Source organism: Oreochromis niloticus, unplaced genomic scaffold (assembly GCF_001858045.2).
Source record: "Oreochromis niloticus isolate F11D_XX unplaced genomic scaffold, O_niloticus_UMD_NMBU tig00002637_pilon, whole genome shotgun sequence".
Lineage (NCBI taxonomy): Eukaryota > Metazoa > Chordata > Actinopteri > Cichliformes > Cichlidae > Oreochromis > Oreochromis niloticus.
Window position 1 is genome coordinate 25,838 of NW_020327684.1, and position 8,844 is coordinate 34,681.

Below are 8,844 nucleotides of genomic sequence, written 5' to 3' on the forward strand. Positions count from 1 at the left end.
GACAAACTGCATGATGTATAATTTACATTTGATCTTAATTTCTCATTGACTTCACACTGGCCGGTTCGGGACAATCAGCACATACAATGCCCAGTTCTGCACTAGATGGTGACCAGGAGATGGTATCTGTCCATTCTTATCTCATTGTGGCAGGTTATGAATATCAGTATACAGTAATTAGGCCTCAATATATAGAAGTCATGAACACAAATATCTGAGATCATGATGGAGCTGTGTCATGTCTGATATTGACATGGCTTTATACCAGCTCTGAATCAATAATGTGTCATGTTATATCCTTGTTGCTTTGACTCCTCTCTCCTTGTCTCTTCCTTGCTTCCTTTGTACAGGTTTTACGCAGCAAATGTACAAGTAATCCCTGTGAGCCAAAGCTCAGATTTCAGACTGCTCTAAAGGATCCGTTTTACTTTTTCTGCTCTTATCCCTGCGTGATATGTCAGAAAGAGCAGCTTTTACGTTAGGCTTAAAATGTTCCTTTTTGATAAAACATATATTAGTGCTTGATCAGGTAAACCTGAATCCTCCCATAGTTATGCTGCAATAGGGTGTAGGCTGCAGCTGGATTTCTTCTTCAGTCATATTTCTCACTCAGCAAGGAGCAGACGGCCGAGTTTATTAAACTCCACAGACACAGCGGTGACGCAAATCTGAAGGCTAGACCGTCCCATTTCACAGCCTCGCACTTCCGGCCTTCTCGGTCTTCGAAGGACCCGGCCCACGTAGACCGCGAAGGCCGGGTCCTCCGAAGGATGCAGCCGACGTTTTGGGACACAGCTTATGTGTTAACAGACCTCTCTGCATTGAATCATACTTGTTATTTATACTGGTTCTCTTCTACAGCATTCCTATGATCATGCCAAAGTGCTTGCTCATAGTTTCTGGGGAGGGGAGGGGGGGGTTACCACTATGTGTCACTTTTTTGGCTCTGGGCCCTAAATGTGCCACTCTGAGGAATTGTTGGACAAATACAAGTAGTTGTATTAAAATACTCACAATCATAAAATTAAATAAATATGACAAACGATTTCCCAACTGTTGCAGTAGAGTGCATGCCCCAAAAAATTAGTGTTAAACATGCCAGAGGGGAGAGGCAGAGTTTCTCAGGAGTAAAGATGGATAGAAGTTCACTATTCTGCAAAAAACTGTCTACAAATTGTGGAAAACATTCAGAAAAATGTCATCAATGTAAAATGGTGAAGAAGTCTTTTATGACACAACTCTTTTCAAATGTCCTACATTCCTCATCAGTTTCAGTCTTTGTGCTGCTCATTTGCAAGCTCTTCTCGCAAGTAATGCACTAGATCCCCTTTGGGGGCTGTCATATTTACACTTTTATTTTAAGTATATTTTTGCAATATAGTTCATATTGTCTTTTTCCTCATAGGTCTGATCAGATTAGTTGGATCTGGGTCCACTCTGTGCTCTGGAAGAGTTGAAATATATAAGTATAACTCTTACTCGTCCTGGGGAACAGGGTGCGAATAGTGTGAACAGTATAATAACTGTTTTCTTCATGTACTCATCAATACTTAAATTCTGGTTTCTTTTCATTCCATCATATTTTACTTTCCTAGTTATGAACAGATGTTCAAATGTCTTGCTTGACTACAATTTGCCTTTTGAACATCTCTGCAGTGTAGTGTATATTTAAATAGATAACACCTCATTTGGATCTTTTAAATATATAATTTTAACCTGTTAACTTTCTTATGTAAACATTTTTTAAAGTGTTTTCCAATAAAAAATGTAAATACAAATCAAGCTGGTTTTATCTCATTAGAATATGGGCATAACTGCCAGCAGACACTAAATCACGTACAGCAATAAAAGAAAAAAGTGGTAGTCAGCTGCAGAGTGGTTTTCAAATAACACTCCTTAAATGAGATTTGTCATTTACATACATAAAGTAGTATCAGCTAAGCCATGAGCCAACATGGCAGGCACTAAAATGACCTGATCTGTGCATGACTGTGCCCTGTCTTATCTAATACAATATCATTTTTTTTAGAAACCCTCCAAGAGCACATGATCTTCTTGTATAGAGATAAGACATCAAGCAGCAGCCTTTTTTCTCAGTCATGGACGGCAGAGAGAAGAGAGCGCTTCACTTCTTGATCTTCGGTAAAACAGATTTTCGATAATGTTTAATACTTTTCTTTATTACAGAGACCCTCTAAAAAACTTTATAACAACTTTTCTTACAGTATTTTTAGACTGAATAACTTTATGTCCTGATAATATTCAATTTTTTTATTTTCCCATAGCTGCTTATCTCGTGGTCTCATCTTCACCTTCTGCAGGTCAGTCTGTTCTAACCTGTCATACTTACATTTTAATTTTAAAGACATTTTTGCAACATAGTTCATATTGTCTTTTTCCTGATAGGTCTGATCAGATTAGCTGGATCTGGGTCCACTCAGTGCTCTGGAAGAGTTGAAATCTATAACTCTTACTCTTACCCTTACTATTCCTGGGGAACAGTGTGTGATGATGGCTGGGACTTACAAGATGCTGAGGTGGTCTGTAGCAGAGCTGTGGGATAGCTCTGGAGGCTCTTGGGTCTGCTTACTTTGGTCAAGGTACAGGAACTTTCTTGCACAGTAATGTGGACTGTTCAGGAAGTGAAACTTCTCTAGACAATTGTAGGTACAGCAGCTATATTAGTTATTCCTGTCACCATGGTCGGGATGCTGGCATCGTCTGTTCAGGTAAGAAAACTTTTCTATAATGTTTATGGTCTTATCACTTTACAATAGCTGTTTTTTTCATGTACTTGTCAATACTTAGATTCTAGTTAGTTCTCATTCCATCATATTTTACTTTCCCTGAAAATATGTTCAAATGAATTAAACAAACAAATTTAGGTGTTTGTTTCATTACACTCACTTTGTCTGTTGAACATGTCTGCAGCTTAATGCATATTTAATGAGATAACTGATTTGCATAGTTTAAAGATTCCATGTTAACCTGTTTCTTACTGAAAAAATGTTTTAATAATATTTTCCAATTAAAAAATGTAAATACATATCTTTAACGGTGATTTTATTTAATTAGACAAACAGAATTTTCCACTTCAGCAGCAATTAGACACACCAAACTTTCTGATGTTCTGACCTTTATTTTGAAGGCTTGTGAAGAACTTTGAGCTCAGACGTCACTTAAAGCCTAATTTACAGACTTTTCATCTTGAAAAAGCGTGTTACCGTAAAGATCCTAAAAATGTGACTGTTGACAGTATTTTCTAATTCATGCAATGTTTAGAAAAAGTCATTTTTCTTTTTAGACAGCATTACAATATGTGCAGCGCAGCATTTTCAGTGCTTGTCCAAAAAAGTGAACTCTTTAATTTAAACATTTCTCTTTAGCAGCAATAACTTAAAACTATTGTGTTCAAAAAGCTGCAGGGTTAAAAAAAAGTTTCCACCTAAGCCTAGACTTGTAGTCAAGACCGCCTAATCCGAGACCAAGACAAGACCAGAGGGTATCAAGACCAAGACAAGACCAAGACCGAGACAAAAAAAGTCTTTAAACTGCAGCCAGATGCTGCTTCGTTTACGGGTGTCAGGCATATTTATGTGTTTTTGCTTTCGCACAGCCCTCCTCACTGCTGTCTACTGTCTCACTCACTTACTGAGAGGACAGACGCACGCTCCACTTGACTGTCCCGTCTCTCACCCTCAGTGTTTTTCACATAATGATATTATCCTATATCCTTGCATGTGATTGGCCACAATATGGAGGGATTGGAGCATAGCTCAGCCACTGTGTGAGAGCTGAGCAGCGAAAGGAAATTAAGTGAGGGTACAAATGACTGAAAGATTATTAGGCTCAGTTTTGAGTTTTGTTAAAAAAAGAATGACTTCATATAGGAAAAAAATATATATCACCTTAAACTAGTTTTTTAATTAAGCAGCAAGGCAGAACAAAGTCGGGGCTGTATCAAGACACGAGGACTAAACCCCAATTCAACCAGACCCAGAACTGATCCAGAATTAAAACAGGACTACAACAGTTCAAAATCAGGACTACTTAGGACTTAACCAAGACAGAACCAGAATCAGAACTAGATGATAGTAGCACTAAAAATCATCATAGACCTGCACTACACTTATTTTTTAATTCTACCAAATTTAGATTCAGATTCAGAAATGTTTATATAATTATTTAGCCTTGTTGTGCAAACAAGCCTGCATAACTTAACAAATATAGAAGTTGAAAAGTAACAAATGGTATCTTAAAAGTTACACTAGGTACTAGATACATGTTCTGATGAGTTTTGGCAAACAACTATTTGACTAACATGTGTGTCTCACCTGCTCTTGTTCCATCTCCCTCTCTGTTCCTCTCTCTCCCTCTTTGTGCTGACAATCAAGCCAAACACCAACATCATCAAATATGCAGTTGAAACCAGATATTTACATACTCTTCAGATAAAAACACAAACACTTTTTAATTGTAACATCAAATCAGACTAAATGTTTATTTTTTTAGACTGATAAATATAAAAAACATATTTGTTAACTTTAAGAGTAAAGAGAGAAATTGTTTGTATTTCTTAATTGCAAATGGCACCAAATTGTATTTAAAACTGAGCCACACTTATGGAGCTCCACATTCTTTTCCTGGTGTTTTGGTTGATATCTCTTGATTTTGTCAAAGAAACAGGCTCTGTGTTTTGCCTTATATGCATCCACAGGTGTGTCACCAATTTACTCACATGGACTCTACTAACCAATCAGAAGCTTCTTAAGCTCAGAGTGGAATCTTCTGGAGTTTTATTAATTAACAATAAACTTAGTGTATATGTACTCCTAAATTTGATGAAAGTGATCACAAATAGACAGCTCTCTCTCTCTTTATTCTGACATTTAACTAATTCAAAAGATATTTCAACATTTATTTATCTAAAACAAAACAAGTTTACTCTAAATTGATGTTTAACAGTAAAAAAAAAAAGTTTTTATGTTTTCTCCCTAAAGTGTATGTAAATATCTGGTTTCAACTGTGAATATACTGCTGTGTATTGAAATTCCTCTTGTTTTGCATAGAAATATACTGAACAACATACAAAGCATAATATATAAAATAACATCTACCTGAGTTTTTTCTTTGAAAGAAGCCCCTTATGTCCATTGTTGTGTACATCAGTACATAACTGAAACCGATTTAGAGAGTTTGTTTAGCCGTGGAGGGTAACAACTGAAAATATGAAATGTAGCTAAGACTCTCTCTAAAAAAAAAAAAAGACGGCATTGTTGTTCGGCTTTTTATTTATCCATTTGTTGATTCACTCGAAGAGCAAGTAACGCAACCAAGTGATCAGTTTGATATCAATCTTTTGTGATACACCGTCATATTTACATTATTTGTACAGTACGAATGATTTGCTTTGGTACCTGGTCAAACTTAAGCTCTCCTCTGTCTGCAGCAAACTCGCAGGCAGTCGCCTAGTGCCTGAGCTCGGATCATACCAAAATTAGTGGGAATTTACGACGGTGAGCTCTGTGCTTCGTGTGTTGTTTTTATTTTATACAGTTGTCAGTCAGGCATCTAACTAACAAATTACACTCCAAAAGACCCCATGCTTCTGAAAAAATGAGCTGGGCTTAAGCCCAGTAAGCCACCCCCTCCCCCCCCCGCTCCGCTGATGGCTGACTCCAAATCTCCCGAACACTATGTCGATTTGAGAACGCAAGACCGAGACAGCGAGACCAAAGTCAGTCGAGACCAAGACGAGACCAAGACCACGTAAAAGTGGTCTCGAGACCAAGACCGGTCTCGAGACATCCAACTCTACCTAAGCCCCTCAAGTTACTGAGGTTTTTCATTTCCATACATGCAATGATATCAGCTAAGCCATCAGCCAATACGACGGGCACTAATATGATCTGATCTGAACTTGCCTGTGCCTTGGCTCATGTAACACCATGGCATTTGTTTTTTTTCAGTAAGCAACCCAGAGCCCACCATCTCCTTGTACAGTAATGAGGTCACCTGGGGTCAGGACGTCAGCATCACTTGCTCAGTCTCAGAAAAGTTCTCAGGTGGAACTTTTATCCTCCAGAAGACTTCAGGCTCATTCAGTCAGAGTCAAACATCCTCTACGAGCTCTGTTACATTCAATCTTCACAATGTGAACTTTGATCATGATGGACTGTACCAGTGTCAGTACTTAAAAACAAGTCAAAGGTTCAGCTCTTCCTCTGTCAGACTCACTGGTAAGAAAAAAATCCACTTTGCCAGGTTCTTTGTTTCATTCTCTTCTTTCAATAATAGAATCAGTAACCTGGTGAGATAATGCTTTCATATGTTGATATTTTTTCAGTGAGTTTTCCAAAACCTCGTATTTCCATTTGCCCTGTTGGTGAGGTGACCTGGGGTCAGACTGTTGAAATCACATGTTCAGTCTCAACTCAGGTTTTAGGTGGATCGTTCACTCTGAGTCAAATTCAGGGTTCATTCACGAGGAGCCAAACCTCCAACACAAACTCTGCTACCTTCAGTATTCCTAATGTGGACTTTGATAACGAGGGATTGTACCAGTGTCAGTATAAGAAAAGAGGCTCAAGTCGTGAATTCAGCTCCCCATTAAGTGATTCGGTCAGACTCTCTGTTACTGGTAAGAAAAACAAGTATGGACTAACTCTTGGAACAAAGCGAGAATAATAATAGTGACATGAATAAGTGATTACTGCGTTTTTATTATCGATCCTTTGGTTTTTATAAACTGTAACAAAGTTATTAAAAGAGTTTTTCAATCATAGCTTTAAACATATTTAATTGTTGTATAGAAAAATAATGTATTAAAGACAGGATCTGTTATTCTCTGTAGTTTTGAGTCACTTTATTTATCTGATATTTTCACTGCTTTCTTTATTTTTGGCCGTTATCAAAAATGCTCTCAAAGCCCACTGTAGCAAGGAGCAATCAGACAGTATTAGAGGTTAGTTATTGGAGACTGAGTGTTTAGCAACCAAGGAATCAAATTTAGAGTTTGCAAAGATCTATAAGAGTGAATTGTTCACTCTTTGTTTCATCAAATCACAAGAAGCATAACAATAATATGTTAATGCTGGTCCATAGCTACCGGGTGTGTAAACAAGAAACTAAGTGTTGTGTTTGATTCTGCTTCCTTCTTAATCCTTTTACCTTTTATTCCCCAGTGAGACTGCAGACACCCAGCATCTCCCTGACCTCTCCTAGTGCAGGTCTGGGCTGGGGTCCTGAAGGTGCAGAGATCACCAGGGGTTACAGTTTTGTCCTCATTCAGGAGTGAATGTGAGTGCGAATGGTTGTGTGTCTCTGTGTGTTAGCCCTGCGACAGACTGGCAACCTGTCCAGGGTGTACCCCGCCTCTTGCCCTATGACAGCTGGGATAGGCTCCAGCACCCCCTCGAACAGGATAAGCGGAAGCGAATGGATGGATGGATGTTTCTAAAATCATTGAAATTTCACTTTGGAGATGTTTGAAGCAGCTTATTTATTTTGTTGTGTGTAGAAATGTAAAACAGTGTTTCAGGTACAATTCAAATATGTACAAGTGTCCTTCCTGAAATGCCAGCAACAGGGAATAACATCTTTTCCTGTCCAATGTGATGTGTTGAATTTTCTCACAGAATCACATCAATTAAAGGTTGCATCTGATTTTACTCTAAATTAAGTCCTGGGTCATTTGACCCAGCGTTTTGTGTTTATTATTATGATCTTATGTTCCAGTTTATTCTGTGTATATATTTGGGTTTAGACTTTTTTAGTGTTTAGGGTTTTAGTTCTGTGCTCCCTCTGTTCTCTGTCCAGTCTGTGTATTTCCTGTTTTACTTTGAAGGTCCGTTCCTGATGTCAGTGTATTCAGCTTGTGTCCTCCTTGTCTCCTCGGATTCATTAGGTTCAGCTGTATCTCCCTCCTGTGTGCTGTTTCCTCGTTTCCTTCTGTGTGTATTTATAGCATGTGTCCTCTTGTGTGCGTTATTGATCCGTCTGTGTTACCTCCCTGCGTCACTTCCTCCATGTCTTCCTGCGGATTCAGGGTTTAGTTTTCCCAGTCTGGAGTCGTTCCTAGTTCTGTTTCTCGCCACCCTCGCTTTTGGTTGTATGTCACTCTGCTTCAATAAAGCATCTCACATCTCAGCCAGTGCCTGCGTTTTGGGTCCTTATCTCACCTCCACACGGCTTGCTTCGCTAGCGTGACACGTAGCTTATGACAACAGTATTGTGCGCACAGTAAAAATGCCTCTTTAATGCGTTATCCTCCTGCTTATTCAGAGGGATAAAAGACCTGTGCAAAAATGTTCAGTTATCAAGTTTAAGAAATTATGCCATGCGTAATTGTGCAAATTATTACGAAAAACTATAAACACTGAAGATTTACACAATGTAGAAAAAAGAAAGAAATTTAGATTTCCTACTAACCATTTGGGAAATGTGAAGAGTTTAGACGCTACCGGAAAACTTTAGATCCTCCTACTCCTCAGACAGAGAGATCCGAGGGCATGGTGACGCTGTTTTCCAGTTAACTGATTGGTTAGTAGGTGACGAGTTCATTCCCGTTACTTCTCTTATCCAGAACGTAATCAGTGCCGGGGGAGGTTATGGTCAACGCGAAACCCAAACAAACAAAAAACGCTTCAAGCGGAAGCCAGAAAGAATCCTGACCGTCTGACGACGAAAGAAAAGTGGATGTCAGTAAGTCATGTAACTTTATTCAGTTTTTTTTTTTTTTTTATAAATCACGTCTACGTGGTTACTACTCATAAATTACCCCACACAGTGTATCTTGTGTGTATAACTGTAATCCTATTGTAGATTTTTTTTTTTCCATGTGCA

The 8,844-nt window shown here is 38.5% G+C and overlaps 1 long non-coding RNA gene across 1 annotated transcript; it reads left to right on the forward strand.

The window, feature by feature from the left end:
• The first annotated feature begins 715 nt into the window (after window positions 1-715).
• On the forward strand, window positions 716-3,543 carry LOC102076088 (uncharacterized). Its single transcript, XR_002061078.2, has 3 exons — window positions 716-2,142; window positions 2,286-2,321; window positions 2,407-3,543. It is a non-coding gene; the product is annotated as an uncharacterized LOC102076088 (long non-coding RNA).
• The last annotated feature ends 5,301 nt before the right edge of the window (window positions 3,544-8,844 follow it).